Source organism: Megalops cyprinoides, chromosome 15, assembly GCF_013368585.1.
Source record: "Megalops cyprinoides isolate fMegCyp1 chromosome 15, fMegCyp1.pri, whole genome shotgun sequence".
Classification (NCBI taxonomy): Eukaryota; Metazoa; Chordata; class Actinopteri; order Elopiformes; family Megalopidae; genus Megalops; species Megalops cyprinoides.
The window spans coordinates 23,064,181-23,084,041 of NC_050597.1; the positions used below are offsets into that span (position 1 = coordinate 23,064,181).

Genomic DNA, 19,861 nt, shown 5'->3' on the forward strand with positions numbered 1-19,861 from the left:
ATCAGACATCTGGAAGCACTCTGCATTTCCTGTAAATTACAGGAATGACAAAAGGACAGGAGTTCACAAACTCTACGAATATCCAATTAACTACTGACAAACAAAACCAAAATCACTAGAATACAGCTGAATATGAAAAATTTCAAGCCTGAGTATGTGGAAACTACTCATTACTGTATCATAAAAATGAATGTATTGAGAGAGGTGTATTGTCTCATTAACAATTTCACAAGTTATTCCTTATTATTTCGCTATTATTAGTCCTCTTTCAAAAGACGTAAGCGTTTCCAAATTAAGCCCTGAGAAAGCCAGCACTGGCCTATTCATTAGAGTGTATGAAATGAATTCAGATGTGAGTATATGAAGTCAATTCAGACGGAAGAGCCCGGTTTTCCTCTTAAAGATCAGATGCAGGGGGTGACTAATTCAGTGCAGGTGAACAGAAAAGCTGGGACTTAAACATAACAATGCATTTCATTTGATCTTCCCCCACGGGCTTTCACTTCTGCCAGATGTGGGCTCTCTACCTGTCACTCCGGGAAGTTCAAGGTCAGGGGGAAGGTCACGTGTCCGGGCTTTCAAGCAGACCGTGACCTTCAGGGGTCAAGGGTCGAGTGAGGTCAAGAGCCCAGGTTCAAAAAAGGGAAGGGAGGCAGAGAGGGAGAGGGAGGGGGAGAGGGAGGGGAGGAGGGAGGGGGAGGAGGGAGAAGAAAGAGAGAGGAGGAAAAAAAAAAACAACTAAAGAACAAGTTCATTGAGTAAGAACTTGCGAGTCACTTGAGGACAGGCTGATTCCGCTCTGAGCGTGCCGGGTGAATAACCGAGAGCAACTGCCTTGAAATCTGTTCGTTTCAGACCCCGGAGCGTGGGGGGGCCGGGGTATTTGCTCACCGCCTGCGCGGGGTCAGGTGTGGAGCTCGCTGCCACTTCCAGCCCTACTGTGTGGATGACACGTCCTGGCTGCTGTGTGTTTCAGCTGAAGTTCAGACTCCGTTAAATCAGCACTGACCCTTCTGCACAGGGAGAGCAAGTGAGGCCAACGTGGATTTGGCTGGGTTCATCAATTGCTGGGGGTGAGAGCCCTGCAAACACCTTTTAAAAGGAGAGACACGACTTTCGGGGTGGGGACCTGGGGGCAGGCCTTCGTTCTACACATACAAAGGGGTGGAGTCACACTCCTGGGCGCTGGCTTTTGGAGTAGCAGGTTGGGGGGGTACAGTGCATGTTCCATGGGCCACTGAGGTGTGGATGCGCTGCACCCCCAACATACCCACGGCCAGACCCTGCCCCGCCGGAGGCTCCCTCCGCTGTCCCGTCTGCGTGCGTTTATGACTTATACCCCCATTTTTATCGGGCGTGCCAGAGAAACAACACGTTATTCTAAAAATAAAGTAAACAGGGCCGGGTTGCCAAGCTACTCCGAGTGCTCCTCTCTAAACACCAGTTTACTGCATTCGGCGGGCCCGCCATTCACGCCGCCGTCCCGGCCTGCACCCCCTACACCCCCCTACCCCGCTGCCACCCCCGCCCCACATCCAGACAACCGGCCCATACAAGGACATTCTCACAGAGCGCACCCTTTTTAGCGCTCCCCAGCATCACCCGAAAACCCTCTCCTTGCCCAGCCCAACGGCAGCGAACAGCAGCAGGGCGGCTGCTCGATAAACCGCCGTTCCCCGTGCTTCCCCCGGCCATAAACCTTTGCTTCTTGACCTCTCCTGCATGCCTCTGTGTGTGCGTGCGTGTGTGTGTGTGTGTGTGTGTGTGTGTGTGTGTGTGTGTGTGTGTGTGTGTGTGTGTATTCTGGCTGAACTACTGAAAACCGTTCTGCTGATGTAACAGATTCAAAGCATGTGGGACAGCTTAGCGTTCCCGGCTATCTCGCCCGCATCTCTGATCCATATCGCTGATCCCTCCGTCTCTTGCCACCTTTCCCAGTCTGCCTGTTCATAACCCTTACAGCTCCTACCCATTCTGTGTCTCCTAACACCCAGACCCCTAAATTCAGGCCTATTCCCGGCCCAGTCCTATTCTCTCTCTCTTTCTCTCTCTCTCTCCCTCTCTCCTCTGTCTATTCTCTTTTGCCTCAATCCACACCCTTTCCCCCTTCCCAACAATTCCACACCTTTTTAATCCTTACCACAGACTACCCCCATGTTATGTCTCTCCATTCTACTACGGAATGGAGTCTGTTCTACAGTTATTCCAAACCACCCCTTCACCCAGTAACAAATCAACAAAAGCCTCCCTGATTCACATCCCACTGCATTCCCACACTTCTGTTCTCTGCCCTCCAATCAAATCCGTCCTCACAGCTTTGCGAACCATCTCCATATCGTCCTCGTGCAACGGGAGGGGAACTGCCTCGCCCAACAGACGGGGTGAAGTAGTCAAAACACATGAGGGCTGCTGGGGAGGGTGCCACGGGGGGTGGGGGGGTGGAAGGGAGCCAGAGGCAGAGGGACGGGGGGGGGAGAAGGATGATGTCACAGCGTCGAGGCCGTTTCACTGGTGGGCTCCTCCGCACCAGCGGAGAAGCTGAAACAGGGACGCCCTTTAGGGCAGGAGATCCGTATTAGCGGATCAAGGCGCGCCCGCACGCTCCAAGCATAATACCCTTCAGGAGAGGGGACGGACAGCCAGGGTCTCCGTGCTTACATAACACAGACAGGACACGCTCCGGGTTCGCGGGCAGGGTGGCCCTTTGAGGCCAGCGTTCGGTGGGAGACGCTGCCCTGACCACAATGTGCCCCTCAGCGGTTCCACCTGCACCGCACCGACCCCTCGAAATGCCACCCAAGCCGTCCAATGAAAGCACTGGAAGCTCCTGAGTCCTGAAGGGAGGCCTCCCCCCCTTCCATGGTGTGCTGGAGGTTTCCAACCCTCTACCTCAGCCAGACTCTGCTTTAGATCCTTTCGTATAATATCCCAAGGGACAGCGTGCAAAGCCAAGAACCATACACGTACATACACAAGTGATATGTCTGTATAACATGTATCACATGCTCACAGAGCCCATCAAAACCTACAGCCTGTGCACACGCTTGCGGGTAAATGAGAACAGGATTACAGACACCTGTCACACACAGACACACATACCTGTCTCTCACACACACAGACACACACATACACACCTGTCTCTCACACACAGACACACACAGACACACACACACCTGTTGGTGGTCGCCCTATCAACTCTGGCCTCACCCCCGCGGCTCATGCCCAGCGGAGTCACCTGACCGGTGGGGAGCTGGGCGGGCAGCCTCGGCAGGTCGGCAGGAGCTGGGCCCCCGTCCGCCTCAATTTCCTCTCCCGTAATTATCAGCGGAAGAAGCGGGATGTCTGTGAATTATCGCGCCGGGGGGACAGAGGGGCAACAGAGAGCGCGGCTAACAGGCTAACTCGATTTGCTCATCTGTCCATTAGAGCCGTGCAGCAGCCGATTAGCCTTGTAAAGATCCTCAGGTCCACCAGGGCGGTTCACTGCACCCTGTGTCCTTCACGGGCTCTCAGAGGGCTTGGAATACCTATGCGCCCAGCAAGGCACAGCTAAAAAAAAAAAAAAGAAAGAAAAACTGGAACTACATAAATTACTTTCGAAAACCACCATTTTTGGCAGGGGACTTCAATCCCTCATTCAGTCACAGTGGCCTGGAAAAATGCACTCCCTTACATGGTCTCTTGATTCTTTGATTAGAATGACATCTATGGATGTATGACATGCTGGTGGGGAGTTTAGGAAACCCTGCTTTGCCCTTTACTTCCCTGCCGAGGAGGGTGTGGCTCGCAGTAGGAGGTCTAGGTGCTGACCACATTGCTGCTCCGGCTATGGGGTTTCTGCCTTCGGTAAATGTCCTTTATGAATGTTCATAACAAGACAGATTAGTGATCAGAATATGTGATCAACCTTGGCAAAACGGCAACAGCAAAAAAAAAAAAAAAAAAAAAACTTCAGTCCTTTAAGTCACGCCTGCCACTCTCATTCACGCCAATAACAATGCTGAGCACGTTGGCCTGGCAACTGACGAAGCTACCGCCAGCCAAGGTAAATTTGACAACCGTGTCCTTCACCCCAACTGGGGAGACTGAGACCACGATGGCAACGGGGAAAACAACACGGAGGACACCAGATGACACCGCTGACAAAAATCATTACTCAAGCTGCAGAACGTGACTGACGGATCGGCTTTCCACGTTCAAACGCGTCCTGTTCCGAGCGGACGGATACCTGCGGTAATGTTCCGAGGTACGTCCGAGCAGTCGCGAGCCAAGCCGAGAGCCGGCTGCTTTGCTCACCCTTAAAGCCAGCTAAGATTAGCCGGCATGCCAGCTTACTTAAGTCAGTCACTAATCAATGAGTCATATTTATCCTCCAGAAGTGCTGTTTATACCCAGTCCTTTCCAATACAAATAAACAGGAAAGACAGACAGAACCCCCTACTGCCAGAGCCCGCACACTCAACAGATGAGTCTTCAGAGAAGAGCTGAAAAGTGACAGCGTTCTCACAGCCCCAGATAAGTTGAGGCGATGAATTCCCAAGTCCCAGGGCCAAAATACTGACAGCGCCATCCCCTACGGAGCTGGGATTAGCTTTCAGCACAGACAGTTGGCCGGTGTCAAAGGAACACAGCCTCTCGGTAGGCACGTAGAGCCGCGATGCGTCACTCAGACGGCTTGGTGCGAGGCCCACCGGGTGCCTTTAAAGTCAACAGGCACGCTGCGGCAGGAGAGACTGAGAGACTCACCAGGAAGCCAGTGCTGTGTTCCCACGTCTTCCTATGTGTAAATACTGAAGCCTGTGTGGGGTTCAAGCCAGGACGCCAGCGAGAAGGAGAAGTCTACGCACTGAAGACTATGTGGAGTTTAAACTGAGACACCAGGGAGAAGGAAGCTACAGCAACCTAAATGGGAAGTCCTATGTATATTTGTGTGTGTGTGTGTGTGTGTGTGTGTGTGTGTATATATATATATATATCATATATTTTAGCCGAGAAGCCTGCGAGAAGAAAGCTGCCGTAAATCTAAACAGGAAGAAGGGATAGCACTTTCAGGACTCCTGGCATCTTTGAAGGACCATGAGAGCTGAAGAAGGGATAAGCATGACACTTAAAAAAGATGTTATTATCTTCATCTTCTCCTTTCCACTCGTTCTCAAAACCCAAAATGCCCAAAGCTGACTCTGAAAGGGATAGGTATCTTAGGGAGCACAGAGAACGGAATTGAACGGAGTGAAGGAGCTTGCTAGTGTCAGAGAGAGTGACAACAGGGTACAGTGTGTCTTTTTAGGCATTGCAGAAACGGGCTTTCAACAGCAGAAAAATATATTGGAAACCTGTAATTTTGAAGGTGACAGCAAGGAGATGTTTCTACTCCTGTCTTAGAGATGGTGCGAGAAATCGTATCGCTCCCTCGTATAAAGTCTAGTCAAAGTGCTTTCCGTTGGGATGTAAAGCTGAAACACCCTAGGACACAGCAAGACCAAAGAATAAAGTTCGACACCCTGAGGTCAGAGGTCAGCCTGCAGGCACACTGTCTCTAAATGTGATCAAACAAAACAAAATACAAAAGCTGCCCGAGGGTTGGAACACAAGCTACACAAGAAAAACACTCACAAATCATTTTTGTTTCACTATCCTTCCCTTGTGAGAGAGCTTGGGGGTGGAGAAATTTGGAGAAAAACCTCAAACCTCCAACTTCCACCTTCAAATTCATAAAAGAAGATCATCTGGGGGACTGTGAAGCAGGGAGGATTTGAACACGCGCATGAATGATCGTGGAGGAAAAAAACTGAGTGTTGAAATGACAATGTCTTTGTGGTTAAGACTTCCTTCCCAGGTTGAAACACACCAAACAGCCAAAATGTCCACTCGGCCATCCACGCAGGGACGGTTAGGGCTAATGACACCGTGAAGGGTGACTGGCCGGTCCTGCGGTCCACCAATCTGCTTGAATTCACACAACTTAAAGGCAACAGAACCTGCCGAGTGTCCAAACTTCCTTGAACAGAGGTGTGTCAAATCAAAAACATGGTATACATACATAAAGCACACAAGCACAATGCAGTGTCTGACTATAGAAAAATACACAAAGAGGTTTTTAATGTAGCCACAAAGCAAACAGCACTGTACTCTATCTGAAGTAAAAACAAACAGCTATGAAATTATGAATTAGACACAGGATAAGATTAATGAAACTAGAATAGAGGCTGGATCGATGAAGACTTGAGGAATGATTACTGAATAGAATGGCTGGAGCAGCGCCGTCATTAAAGTGCCGCTTCACTGCGAGAGCCCATGGCAACGGAAAGTCACCAGGCACAGGCTCTGTGCTTCTTGGGCAAGCGAGCAGCAGTTAGGCCACAAGCTCCTGTTTTCCTGCCCCCCCCACCGCGGCTGTCAGCTCCACTGCAGGAACCGCCCAAACACACGGGCTTGTTCGCCCGTTTCTGACACCAGACGAGGCAGGCAGAGAGAGAGAGAGAGAGAGAGAGAGAGAGAGAAAGAGAGAGAGAGAGAGAGAAAAGCAGCTTCTACAGCTGGGAGCGGGAGATTTCGGGTGACTCTCTCCTCGTTTCCCCCCCTCTTTTTTTTCCGCGTGGGGGAGCGAGAAGCCCTGCTCCGCGCCTGACGGACCTGCGCGAGCGTGACCTTTCAGGGGGCACGTCCGTCGCACGCACAGCCTGCGCCGAGTTTCCGCGTACCGTTACAAGCTCTGGCACAGGCAGAGACCACAGTGCTGACTCAACTGGCAGCGCCAGGCTGCGCGCTCTTAATCTCGTCTTTAGAAGTCACGCTCGCTAACCCTTTGTGCGCCGCAGAGCCGCGAGGCCACACGCGCGCGCTCCGTCTGTCTCTCTCTCTCTCTCTGGCTCTCTCAGCGTAGCACGCTACACACAGAGGGACCGTTGTGCGTTTTCTGATGATGCAGGGTGACGCGCTTTCCCAGAGCCTTCCGGGCCCGGCTGGAGGAGTGCGCTGCGTTCATACGCCCGAGCCAGACGCTGGGCTGGCCGGGGTTACTGGCCGCGCAGAAAAGCCCCGAATCCTGCCCGCAGGGGAGCCCCGCCCTCCCGCCGTGACACCTGACCCTGCCCGGGCCACGCCCACGCCTGGCACAGACGCACAGAGAGACCCGAGAGTGAGCCAATCACCGGGAAATGTGATGCGGAGACCAGGGGAAACTGCGGGACTGTTCCACTGAGAAACTGCGAGAGTGATAGCTTCAGCTTCAACCCCCAGACTGGTCGCAGTGAAATGCGCGCGCACACACACACACACACACACGCGCGCTGCTGGGGCCGCGGTTTTCCCAGGCTTGCCCGGGTCCAGTCTCTCTCCCATACCGAAATCTGGAAGCGCTTCAGCTGGCCGCCATTGCCACATTCGGCTGGAATGTCGTCCGAGTTCAAAAAGGAAAAATCAACACTTGTAACAGGAAAAATAATAATCCTCTTTGGAGAGGCCTCGGCCTATGCGACTTTGCCCCGATGGGACCCGTGCCGGGACCAATCACTGCTCGCTAACCCACAGCCCGACGCCCCCCCCCACCCCACCCCCTGTCCTGTCAGAACTATCATGAACCTACATCTCCTCATACAAGCAGCATGCCACTGACCGGGAGGGGGGGGGGGGGGGGGCAAAAGAAAAACAGACCAACAAAGGCCAAGCAAAAACAAAACCTGCAGCGTGCTTCAACGCGGCGGACACAGCGAGGCTCGCTTTGAAGCCCAGAGGAAGCGGATGAGCTCATTGTCATGTTAGCGGAGGCACCGGGAACATTGGGTGTAGCCCCCCTGCTACATTAAGTACCGAGCACACGTGGTCCACATTATTGGCGACACCCAGGCTAAAATTAGCCTGCGCTGGTGGAGAGGGACGCTGCTCGTGAGGGGGGGGGTAGGGCAGGGCTGACCCGACGGCAGCTGTATCTATCACACACCTGTATCGCTACAGGGGACAAGACGAAGAATAAATGTAGCGTAAGTGTCACCGCGTGCAGGTAGCGTAAATGCTACCGATGCTTCGTCAATTCTTTCAATGGATAAGCTGGGCGCAAGACACAGAATGTCAGCGCAGACGGACACGCTGGGTAACTGGGCGGAGCGTTACCTGCCAATCTGGTTCTGGCGTGACCGCGGAAAAAGAGGCATGTGACTTGCAGGGGAAGACGGGATTGGGCAGGGTGGAGGAGAGAAATGGCCTATCAGAGAGAAGGGGCGTGGCAACAATCCCCCAGGCCTGACAGGACACCCAAGGGGCTTTCTCGCTGGCAGACAGAACTGAAATCTATTTGTCTTGGTCCGGCTCACAGTCACAGTCTTTTCGCTTATGACACTTGCATTCTGGCCCACTGCCTTTCACTGTATCCCTCTACTGTAAAAAAAGGATAGGGGGGAAAACGGGTGTGAGAAACTGGTTTGGTTTTCACATTGTTTAAATGCTATCCGTTTGCTGCCCTAGACATAGATTCTAAGGCTGCGACAACCTTTCGTATTAGCAATAATCAGCCAAGGTTATCAATAATAACACTATGATTTTTAATGGGTCCAAACTGGTAAAGTTCAAGGGCTGGAAGGTGTGTGCTGTTGTATTGAATATTTTCAATGTCATGATACATGTTAAATTAAATCCACAACATTTTTTTTGGGGGGGGGGGTGTTCTATGAGGCATTTAGAAGCATTCTGCACAGAACACACACATTCAACAAAAACACCTTTAGGAGAAAATAAGCATATATTTACAGTATGCCTTGATCACATTTCTGGTTGGCTACATCGTACACCATTGACTGTAAGGAGTATTTAACGACACAGCCTTCCTTTCGAGTTCCTGCTGATCTGTGAGAGAGCGGCCTGACGAAAACCCAAGGCTGTGTGGCGAGCTGACTCTGTGTCACTGCCCTCCGCAGAGCACACGCTGTATTTATTAGAGACGGTCCCTCAAAGGACACACAGTCCCTGCTGCCTCCCGCGCACTCCGAGTGGAAGAATCTGCAGCTTCATTCACACGCCGTTTCACCACTTTCACAATGTCCGCCACACCACTGAAACACACCATTCCCGACTCTCTGAGGGCCCGCTCAAGAAAGAACACTTCCAGCGGCTTTCGATCGGAGACGGCCGATCACCGACGCACCCACGCCGCAACCGGCTCACACTCATCATTTTCTTCCTCAATTTAGCCGCCTGCGTTCCCCCTTTCCCTCCTCAAACAGGAACGCGGCGGCTATTTTAAACTGAATTTACCAAAGGGAGCACATGCTACCGATGATGTTACCCATCACAACAAGTTATTAGATGTGCCGTCCCAGATACGCCGTGGTTCCTGCCTCGAGCCTGTTCCCGAAATGGAAATACGCCACCCTGAACGGCGCAGCGAGAGGTCTGTGTGCTTTTTCACGCGTGCGGGGGGGGGGGGGGGGGAGCACAATGCCGCCGGCTCACATTACCACCTGAGTGGCCGGGGATAAACATTAGGAATTGTGAGCTAGTGTGCGGTTACAAATACCCGCGCATGTTTTATTAATCGCCGAACAGTGTGAATAAAATTCAGATTACGCCGTCAAAGGCCCTTTGGAGTACCTATTATTACCAACACAAAAGTTCACATTTACCGGTGACTCTTCAGCGCTGGGGAGAGTGGAGTGTGTTCCATAGATGGGGCCCTGATGGATGTTTTTTTGGTAGGACTTTAACTACCACTAGTCGAGCAGACTGGTGCTTTACTGTCCAGAATGTGTTTGCTGCATAATTTGTGTGCCAATCTACCTCTCTGGGAGAGGGCTAGAATTAGAACACTTCCATTTTGCTCTACTTTCACACTGAGCCCCAGTATCTGCATTCTGAGTGCGATGGGAGGGCTGTTAAAAATTCTGATGGTTCTGTATGTGTCAAAGCGGGCCGGTACCAAGCCAGGCCACATGCTGTACTCACTTGGCGTACAAGTCAGGTCTTATGAGTTTGCGCGCCACTTACTTGCTAACGCTTATTAGCTAGCTAGCCAGCTGTTACGGAATATAAAATATATCGGATATGTAAAAAGGGGCCACAGCTCAGTGCAGGGTTTGACCCGGAGCCGACACCGGTATTACACAGTCGAATGAAGACCGCTGCAGTGACAGGAGTTGGGCATATGACACAGCAAGTTATGCTGAATCTTCAGTGCCTAACGCTAGCTATAACCGCTTAATGAAAAATAACCCCTTCTGACCGAATGTGGGAAATTCCTTAAAGTAGCGCTGACAGGAACGGCAGAGACGCACAGCTTAATGGAGCTCTTAAGTTAGCCTAGGTTCTTTAACCAGCAGCGGCGTTTCGCGAGCAGACAGAGCGGCCGATGTTGCGCCAGGCCGCTAAACAAAGCCGTGCCCTTGTTTACAGTCCTGCCGCACGTGCTCCTATCACTCTGCCCCACTCTGCAGGGGAGCCCGCTCTCTGCGGACCGGGCTCAGGGCGGGAGCGAGAAACGGACACAAACAGGACACGCTCTGAACCCGCACTCAGGGTCAGAGGATCGCCTTCGGTTTCCCCCCAGTCTGGACCGTGGGTTTTTCTGTTTTTCTGATTCCTTCTGGAAAAGCTCTGTACAGCGCTCTGTGACAACCTTGTAGTTGTAAAACGCAGTATGTTAAATAAAGTCAGTTGACGTTGTATTTGTCATTTTGCTCTGGTCCCAGGCTGAACTGGGTTTCTCATGCGCACAATACACAAAGACAAAACCAAGAGAACCAAGAGGACTGAGGTCCTAACAAAAGATTTTTGCTCAGTGTGTGGACCAGTCAAACCTTCAGCCGCACCCCCCTGACCTCTCTCGACCCCTTTCACTCCCTCACGCTGGACGCGCCCCCCCGGCGGCTTTCCCGCACTTGACCGCGTGCTTCACTCCGTCACGGCTCCAAGGTGACACTGATCTGCACGCTATTCCGGGCCGAGCGTTAAGGTGAGCGGGAGCGCGGCGCCTGCTTTGTCTGGGTCTCCCACCTGTAGGGGAACACACAGGCGTTCATGTGCCGCTGGGGTCTCAGGCAATTTAACAAATGACTGCAATGCCAATATGCTTCCCACAGTGAAAGGGTGGAATCACCTCCTCTGGACTTATATACACACACACACACGCACACACAAACACACAGGTGTGTGCGTGCACCCCGCCCGCCTCTGAGTTATGGGTGACCCAGCGCTCGACACACTTATCACCGAGTTATTCTAAGCCTGCACGTCAACACTCAGTTTGCCAACGCCAGTCTGAACTAGGAGACGGGGGGGGGGTGTTGAATCTCAAAATCACACAGCTGAAATACTGGAAATTCAACAGTTCTTCTGAAGTATCATGGACTGGCTTGCTCTCAGTACAACAGTGGATACAGCAAATAACTGGCCATTCAGGGTCTGTTAGCCTCCCCAACCTTGACCTCCATCTAACTGCTCACCAAACACATGTCCAGTACTAGGAGTACCAGCCTACAGCTCCGTGAGCCTAGTGTCCGGTGAAAATCCAGGAGCAGGAGGGAGAGGAAGAACAGGCATCCGCTCTGCGTATCTCTGACACCTTACCCACGAGTGATGCTCCCGGCGTCCTCACAGAAATAGAAGCCTGAGTCTAGCAGCCTGATATCCTATGGCCACTTCACCCTGCGACCTTTACTGCCGCGGGCCCGATGCAGCCGGTCGATCACCTCAACGTGCGGTTGTTTGAAGAACAATACTACAGATACTGACCTTTCGGTGACTTCATACAAAAAGGGGAAACGTTTGTGCATGACCAGCCGCACTCCAGCGAAGGCCCCTAACCATAAAGTCAGCATTGTTTAGACCCAGATAAAGAGTCATGCATGTTGAGAGCTTCCCGCAGAAATACAGTAGATCTGTTAGCCATCCCACTCGAAATATCGGTTTATTCAGATACCTCTGCTCCAGTGCGTTTTAACCAAACAGCACATTTCCAAATCATATAACACTGGGCAGCTGTGAGACATTATTGAGCATTAGGGCATTGATCATACAACCAAGAGGTTGCAACGTGGTGACACTCAGAAAATACAGCCTAATGCCAGCTGTACGAGTCATAGACGCTATGTTATCCACTAAGATATTAAGATAACAATATTACATGTCTGATACTGAATGGCGCCGTTTGCGGCCCAGTTTTATCGCAGATGGAGAAACACCTTCCTTCTCAACACTCTGTCATCACATTTCATGTGTACTCCCACGGGGAGGCCGAACACCACCGACACAGCACACAACCGCAGTGTGCTGACGGGCAGAGGCTGCACGGCTAAAACGGAGCCGTGAGGCGAAGGCTTTGGGAGCTGCCCGCCAACGGATCAGATCAGCCCGTTTCCAATCAGACCAGGTATGTCAGGCGGCGGGTCAGGTTCGGAATGAACACCAGGGTCTTCTCTCAGGTCAATACCATGACGGCCATGGCCACAGACGCACCACCAAAAACAACGCCGCTGCAGCTGTTTGAAAAACACTGTCACTGTGACCAAGCATTGATAACACATTGATAACAGCCTAAATGCTCTATGCATGCACGTAGCCTGATGAAACTGAGAATCAAATGAAAGCTAAAGTGCTGCAGAATGTTTTGATGAAACACCTATCCCACAATCCCCCCCCCGTAGCCCCTGAGCTGTGAACCAACGGTTCGGTGGCCCGGGGCCACCTGGTCATAAGACCGCCCACAGAACGTTATGAGGAAAACATGCCCCTGCCGTACAGATAACAAAGGCAGCGGTTATCTGATTCAACACTTTTGCAGGTAGGTCAAATGTCACGTGGGCAGGCGCTTTTCCCACAACTCCCCGCGGCTACACGCAAAGCCTGCAGAGCACAGAGCCGTCCCCTACCCTCCTCATCCCCGATGAGGGACTTTTCAGATCACAGGCAGCTTCCAGGAATGTTCTGAAGGCTTGTTTCCGTTTGCTGGGTAGACGGTCCCAGCAAACACGTGAAACTCTATAAAACCAACTCCATTTCCTTGTGTTACTTTTAGAAGGACATCAGATGTCCACCTTTTCTACACCGTTCTACTTTCTCTGTTTATGATAAACATCCATCACAAATGCAAATCACCACTGCAACTGCAAGACAAAGCACCAGATCATGTAGTAATAGTTAGCTAGCTAGACACCCAGGTGGAAAACAGTCCAACCTGACAGACTTCAGCATATTCTCCAGCACTGTTTGGTCTGAAGGGTTGCTCTCTTTTCCTCTGTATTGACAAATGTATTCACTTTAAGCTAGCAAGCAGGCTAAGCGCACAAGACACAAGACCCCTGACAGAATAAAATGAAAATCAAAACTCTCCCTCCATTTTCTACTCAGTGATGTCTCCATCTGGATGGACTTGTTGTAAAGGTTTACTTTAAAAGATCAATTCTGTTTGTGGGCGGCAGAATAGCATAGGTTAAGGAGCCGGACTCGTCACCGAAAGGTTGCCGGTTCAATTCCCCACAGGGGGCACTGCTGCTGTACCCTTGGGCAAGGTACTTAACTCACAAATGCCTCCGTAAATATCCAGCTGTATATATGGATAACATTGTAAAAACCTGCCATTGATGGACGTTGTTCTGGATAAGAGCATCTGCTAAATGCCAATAATGTAATGCGATGCAACCTTTGCGGGAGCAAGGGCAATTTACCTTGCACTGTATTGGGGTACTTGCTCCTTCATCCATTCCAAAACACACTCACTTCTACCAAACACAGTGCAACCATGACCTGGCCACATCCAACACTAGGCAGCCGTGCGTACCCGGACTGACCCGCTTTCGACCGCTCCTGAGCTCCGGTTGGCTCTAAGCGGATAGCACATTTTTAGCACGGCCCCGTTTAGGCGCTCCTGGTTACGTGTGAGCGGAAGAGGGGAACGAGGAGCGCGGAGCACGCCGCGCCACATCAGATCTTCTGCGCAGTCACGACGGGGCAGGGAGAAAGGAGGGCGGCAGGAGACATCAGGGAGGAATCCTCAAGGACGAAAAGAAAGGCACCGTGTCGGAGAGAGAACGGCTTCAGACCCAAAGCAAGAGAAGCGCCAGAGTAACCAAAGAGAGGAGGGCGGGGGGAACGGAAACGGCGGACGTGTGCGGTCTGCCCCCCGACAACGCTCCTCACCTTTGATTGAGAGCCACAGATGAGAGCAGGGCTTTTAATTAATTTCGCTTTCAATTATCACGGGCGAATCGAAGTCATTAAGTCTGAACTGCAGACATTAACGGCGCGCGATACGCCAGTCACACAGCAATGGATGGCTTTCAGAATTAAATAAAGGACGTGTCCACACGCCTCTCTGAGGAGAGGCCCATTTTTAGAGTGGAGTACTCCTACATGTGCAATCGGCGGCCTCTGGCAGGCCTAGGCTACCTATGAGCAAAGTCCTCTACTACCAACCTAACGGACTCGTACCGTTTCCCCAAACAAGCTGCCAAACAAAAAAAACATTGCTAATCGTTCCTGACGGCGATCAGAGCGCTGACTCCTCAACCCCCCCCCCCCCCCCCCGTCGCCCCCAGCGATCCCGCGCGTGTCGCGAGTGGCACACGGCCTCCGGCCTCATCTGCAGAGTCAGCAAACTCCAGGAGAGTCGCTGAAGAAAGGCGCGAGCCGCCTGGGGGTGGGGGGTGGACCTGGTTCCGTTCAGCCGGGCCTGACAGCGCCTGGCCCCTTTCCTCTCTTCCGCCCTTTATCTCCCCCCCCCCCTCTCCCTTTCAGATTAAACATCCTGACGTTCCGCAGAGCATGGGGGGGAACGTTTTGCAGGTGCAAGGGAAAAAAGGGGGGGGGGGGGGGGTGAACAACAGAGACCCAACGAGGTTTCAACAGCCGCTTCTGATCCATTATAACTCTCTGAGGGGCTCCCTACCATGTCATTCAAGGAGAAGAGGCCAAAGACCAGCTCACGAGAGACACGCCCCCCGAAACTCAACTCAGACTGGGCCTGACCGGCTCCTGCAGGCTTCCTCCTCTCCGCTATTTTTGAAGAGCAGCTAAAATGAAAATACTCTCATCTACACAACCCCCCCCATAATCCTTTTACCGCGGCGCTGAAACTGCATTCGACCTTAAATTAGACATAAGCTGTGCACATACAACAATAAGCCTCTCCGTTTAAGGGCATTTTATTAATCCAGTCAAAACGCATATGCGGGCTATGTCATCTACCAGAATAGCGGCGCCCGCATACCGGATGAATGGTTAATGCAATGATTTTCTTCACTTTGTTTTTATAGTCTACCCGTTCTTCACAAACATGACAAAACAATGTAGGGGGGCTAAGATTTCTACACTCTGCTGTGGTGGAAAATGACACATTTTGTGATCCGAACTCCCCCACATTAAGTGGCAGCGTACACTTTTACACTAGTCGACAACTTTCCATTTAAATCCACCAGAGAAGATGACGAGATGCTGCTTCCTGTGGCAAGTCCTCAAAAAACGAGACGTCACAGCGTTGGAGGGACCCACTAAGCCGTGACTACACCTGCAGGGGGGGACGGCGGGGGCACAACCTCTGACCTCTTGAGCCGCACGCTTCAAGCAGAAGATGGAGGAGAAGTGTCTCGCATCAGCCCCCCCCCTCCCCCCTCCCCCCTCCCCCCACCTCCCATCCTCCACAGCACGCGAACTCTGCCTTCAACGGGCACAGCGTTGCGAGCGCTTCCCTGTTGCAGACGTCTGCGACGTTGCGCAACTCGCTGCGGAGGCGGCGCGGCAGGCGCCGTTAAGGCAGGCCCCTGCGCTTCAGGATGTCAGAGGGGTTCAGTCAAAGCGAAACGGCTTCGGAGGCAAGCCGCTTCAAATGAAGTCGCTCGCTGGAGGAGGCAAACTTAAACGACAAGCCCGGCGTCACAGGTTATCGGGACAAAACTGCAAATGTAACTGGCGAGAATCAGAATGCCACACAGGATCCGCTTGGGCTCAGTTTTGCAGTCTTTTACAGCCTACAATTCGTTAGTCACTTAATATTTTTCACATGCTGCTTCTTCCCTTTGCTATCTGCTTCTGTGCCCCCTTTCAGTATAACAAAATAAAAAAAAAGACCTTCAACATCTTCCAATACGACATTGCTTCCTGAACACCGATTCAGCTTGCTCTTTCACCCAGGCTGAATGGTTAGGTAAAATGTAGCTGTTGGGCATCTCTTTCCTTCTCCTCCCATCCAACACCACTTGCATGCATCAGAAAGTGTCCACCGCAGAAAACCTCAGTCCCATGAAAACCCTTCACCATTTAAACACAGCCCTGGCTTCCAGTAAAAGACACACCCAAGCCAACTGTTACCAGCCAATTAAGCTTGACCTAACAGGTCCCACACACAAAATTACCACTTGAAACCAACTTAGTCTTAGTGCACATGACAGCACTGAATGCTACTGGAGTCAGTAGAAGACAGGGCCGGACTCATCACACACTGAGAGCATCACTCACTTAATGTCACGTTATAAGTCCTGAAAGCCAAGAGGCAAGTCCAGAGTGGCATTTGGGAACTTTAGGCAGAGAAATAATAAAAAATAAATAAGTACTAAACCACTGCCAACTAATTGATCTCCAAAATTATAAAATAGCAAACATAATGTACACATAACATCCATAAAATAAATCACAGTCCTTGACACTAGCAGTCATGATTGTTCATAACACCACGTTGCCGAAAGCAATAACGTTATGCTTAAGCAATAATGAATGTCACATACGACCATACCACACAACTGAGTAACGCAGTACCTTTGAACCAAAACCCCCACTTCACCAGGCAGACACGGCAGTGTCGGCCGCAAATTTCAGGGGAAGGCGTCATTATTCCTTTCCGAACAAACGCGATCTGAGATTCCCCTCTCCAGCGGTATGATTACTCATGTTTGTTTACAACTTTGAAAGGTAGCCATGAGCTCTGAATACACAACTTTGAATCATGCTATTCCAAGCCTCGGACGTTGGAGAAGAATAAACGGAGCTAAAACACTTCATCAACAATCCTTCTTGGAATACAACAGCTAGCTAACTTAGCAATGTATCGTTTTGTATCATCTATCTACAAACATTACCAGCCAGTTGAATCATTGTATGAGGCCTGCTAGCTGTTATATTGGCATAGTGGCTGTCATTTCCATAAACAAACCAAACGATGAATAACGAAATAACTATGAGAGTCGCTGCGCACCAACCCAGGCCGTGGCAGATGCTTAAACCTTGAAAGTTTAAATATAGACAGCGGGGAGGGGGCCGCGTCGAGACTCCTTGGAAAGGCATGGATTCGGCCAACGTGTCGTGTTATTACTGCATGAGACGTTTTTTCTTCGTTGACACCGAACAATTCCCTTGTGCACAGCGGCCCTGGGGCGATCCAAATTTAGGTAGCTAACGTGCTAGCTACCTGGTGGAGAGCCCGAAAAAACAATATACTCGAGCGACGGGCGAATGCTTGAACACTGTTAGCCAACTAGCTAGTCCGCTAGCTAGCAAGACAGGCGCACTCGCCCATTGCAAAAGGATCATGTTATGATCAACATCGCTAGATAACAAACAAGCAAAGACTGCAACAATGTGTAATTAATGGGAAGCTATGATAATCAGTAGATATCTATATACAAACAATAGAATATTACGTAACGTACACAGCTAGCCAGCTAGCTAACATCACGCCAAAACCAACTGGATTCTCTAACATGTGTGCTGATTGCTTTCATGGATTAATTCAGATCCACGAAAGCAATACCTAACCAGGCAATTGGGCAAAACAATTGATTTCAAAAGCAAAGTAGATGCTGTCTATTCCAAATTGAATAATAAATGGAAGTAGCCTACCTTGCTAGTTAAAATGGCCATAGCTAGCTCGCTAGCTAAAATAAACACGTCTGCAAGTAGTGCTTGCTAGCTAGCTCGTGAAGTTTCATGTTGTCCTGCTAGTTAGCTATCGATAGCTACCAGGCAAGGCACACACAGCTAGCTATGTATGCTAACATTATCTTGGCAGGTCATTTCAAAATAATACTAGCTAGCAAGCCACCATCCACAAATGCATCATCAGCTTACTCGCTGGCTCGAAAACACCACAACATTTCAATAAGCTAACGTTAGCTACTTACGTTTTCAGGGGTGAAACGAATGCACCGCCAAGCTCCACTCCAGACTGGCGGGTAGCTAATTTTCTCAATATAGACAGCTAATTTGGCGTTGTTTTGTGTTTGTTTTCACTGTGCTCGATAAAAGGCAGCCAGAATTGAATTTCACACGACCGATACCCTTTTTAGCAGTTCTCTGCTCTGGTTATGGGAATTTTTATACATGTTTGACACCCAAGCGGCTGGCCTCTCGCATCGAATGACTACTAACAGTAAGATGCTTGAGGATGAAGACAAAACAAAAAACAAACATAAACATAAAGTTGAATTTAGCTACCCAGCTAGCCAGCTAGTTGTTAAGAGCAGATGACGTTCTTTCCTCCATTGAAGGGCTACAGTTCTCCCTCAGCTCAATGTCCAGATCAAGAGGAGGGATCGCTCTTTCTATTCTTACCAGCCATTGGTCACACACTTCTAAACAGAAAATCGATGATTGGACGTTACAACTGACAGTTAAAACACTTTTCGGGGCATCCTCCGCGTAAAGGCAATTGGACAGAAATATTATGGCGCTCCTGTGATTGGTCGACGTAGTGTCAAATAACTGTCAGATGCTTGGAAGCGACGGTGTCGGTTTGGTCTCATGTGACGTATGCAGTACGGCTGTGTTCTGCCAAACCATTGGTGTAGATGTGCGAGAATATCCGAGAACGTTCTCATCACTTTCTGCCCCAAAAGCCGATCTTGGGTCAGGTTACCCTTCCCAAAAAATAAGATAAATCTATAAAACTATTAAACTGTCCCACAGTCGGCTTGCAGAACGTTTCTCCAACATGCAAAAATAACCGGTCTTTTTTAATCGGCAATGCTCTCCGTCAAAACTGTAGTCGACCTCACCAAATCAACCAAACTTCGTACGGTACTGATTGCAAGGAAGAGCAGTTTGTAAAGTGTGGCGGTTATGAAACAGGCGCCATTGTGGCTCATGTCAGTAAGAACAACCCTTAGAATTAGAGGACATCATGAGCTGACAGTCAAGATGTCGAACATCGGTATCTAATTTTATATCAAAAGTCTTTCCGGTTAGATGGATACAGATGAAGGGCGTTAGCTGGCGAGTGAAGAGTCATTCAAATTGCTGCACATAATGCAGGCGTCGTGACGGTGCTGACAACTCCACATTTCGCCTGGGAAGTGGTGTGAATCTCAGCAGCTGGCGATCCACAACGAGTTCCCCGGATGAAGATTTCTGTGAAATCACCGTCATCCAATCAAACGCGAGCCATTACATCATCGTCTGAAACAAAACAAGTTTATTCGGGACTGTCAGATTAAAATGTACTACCAGCTGCACAGAGAGAGAGAGGAACGCCGACACTGAAGGAAAACATTGTAGCTGACCCCCCTTCTCTAAAGAAATATTTGTTTTTGTATGTTCTTATGTCAAGAAATAAATCCCAGGGATAATCAGCTCCCTAAAATATTTATTTTCCATCAAAATCAGAGCAACAGTTAAATATAACAATAACATAATACAACAGTCCCATAATTTAATATATTTCGGTAAATTTCGAAATGATTTATTCTTTCATTCTTCAGCATTGCGAAACATAGCCTCAGCTCAGATGTATTAAAATGCATTGCTGATAGGGAAAATAAAATTTCACAAATCCAGTTCATATGGAATGGATGTGCATAGCAAAAGTGAAAAGGGTTGCACCAACTGCAGACAGTCAATAAGGTTCCTCTATCATGTGGCATGAAAACAGTTACCAAAGAACCTGCAAAACCGG

The 19,861-nt window shown here is 50.2% G+C and overlaps 1 protein-coding gene across 4 annotated transcripts in view; it reads right to left on the minus strand.

The window, feature by feature from the left end:
• The window catches only part of ppm1ba (protein phosphatase, Mg2+/Mn2+ dependent, 1Ba), a 46,874-nt gene extending 28,392 nt beyond the window's left edge, over positions 1 to 18,482 (minus strand). For 3 of the 4 annotated variants that reach the window (XM_036546515.1, XM_036546516.1, XM_036546513.1), the window contains exon 1: positions 18,093 to 18,482. The gene's annotated coding sequence lies outside the window, so the exon portion shown is untranslated. The remainder of the gene's footprint in view (positions 1 to 18,092) is intronic. The other variant, XM_036546514.1, reaches the window with a different exon arrangement.
• Between the last annotated feature and the right edge of the window lie 1,379 nt (positions 18,483 to 19,861).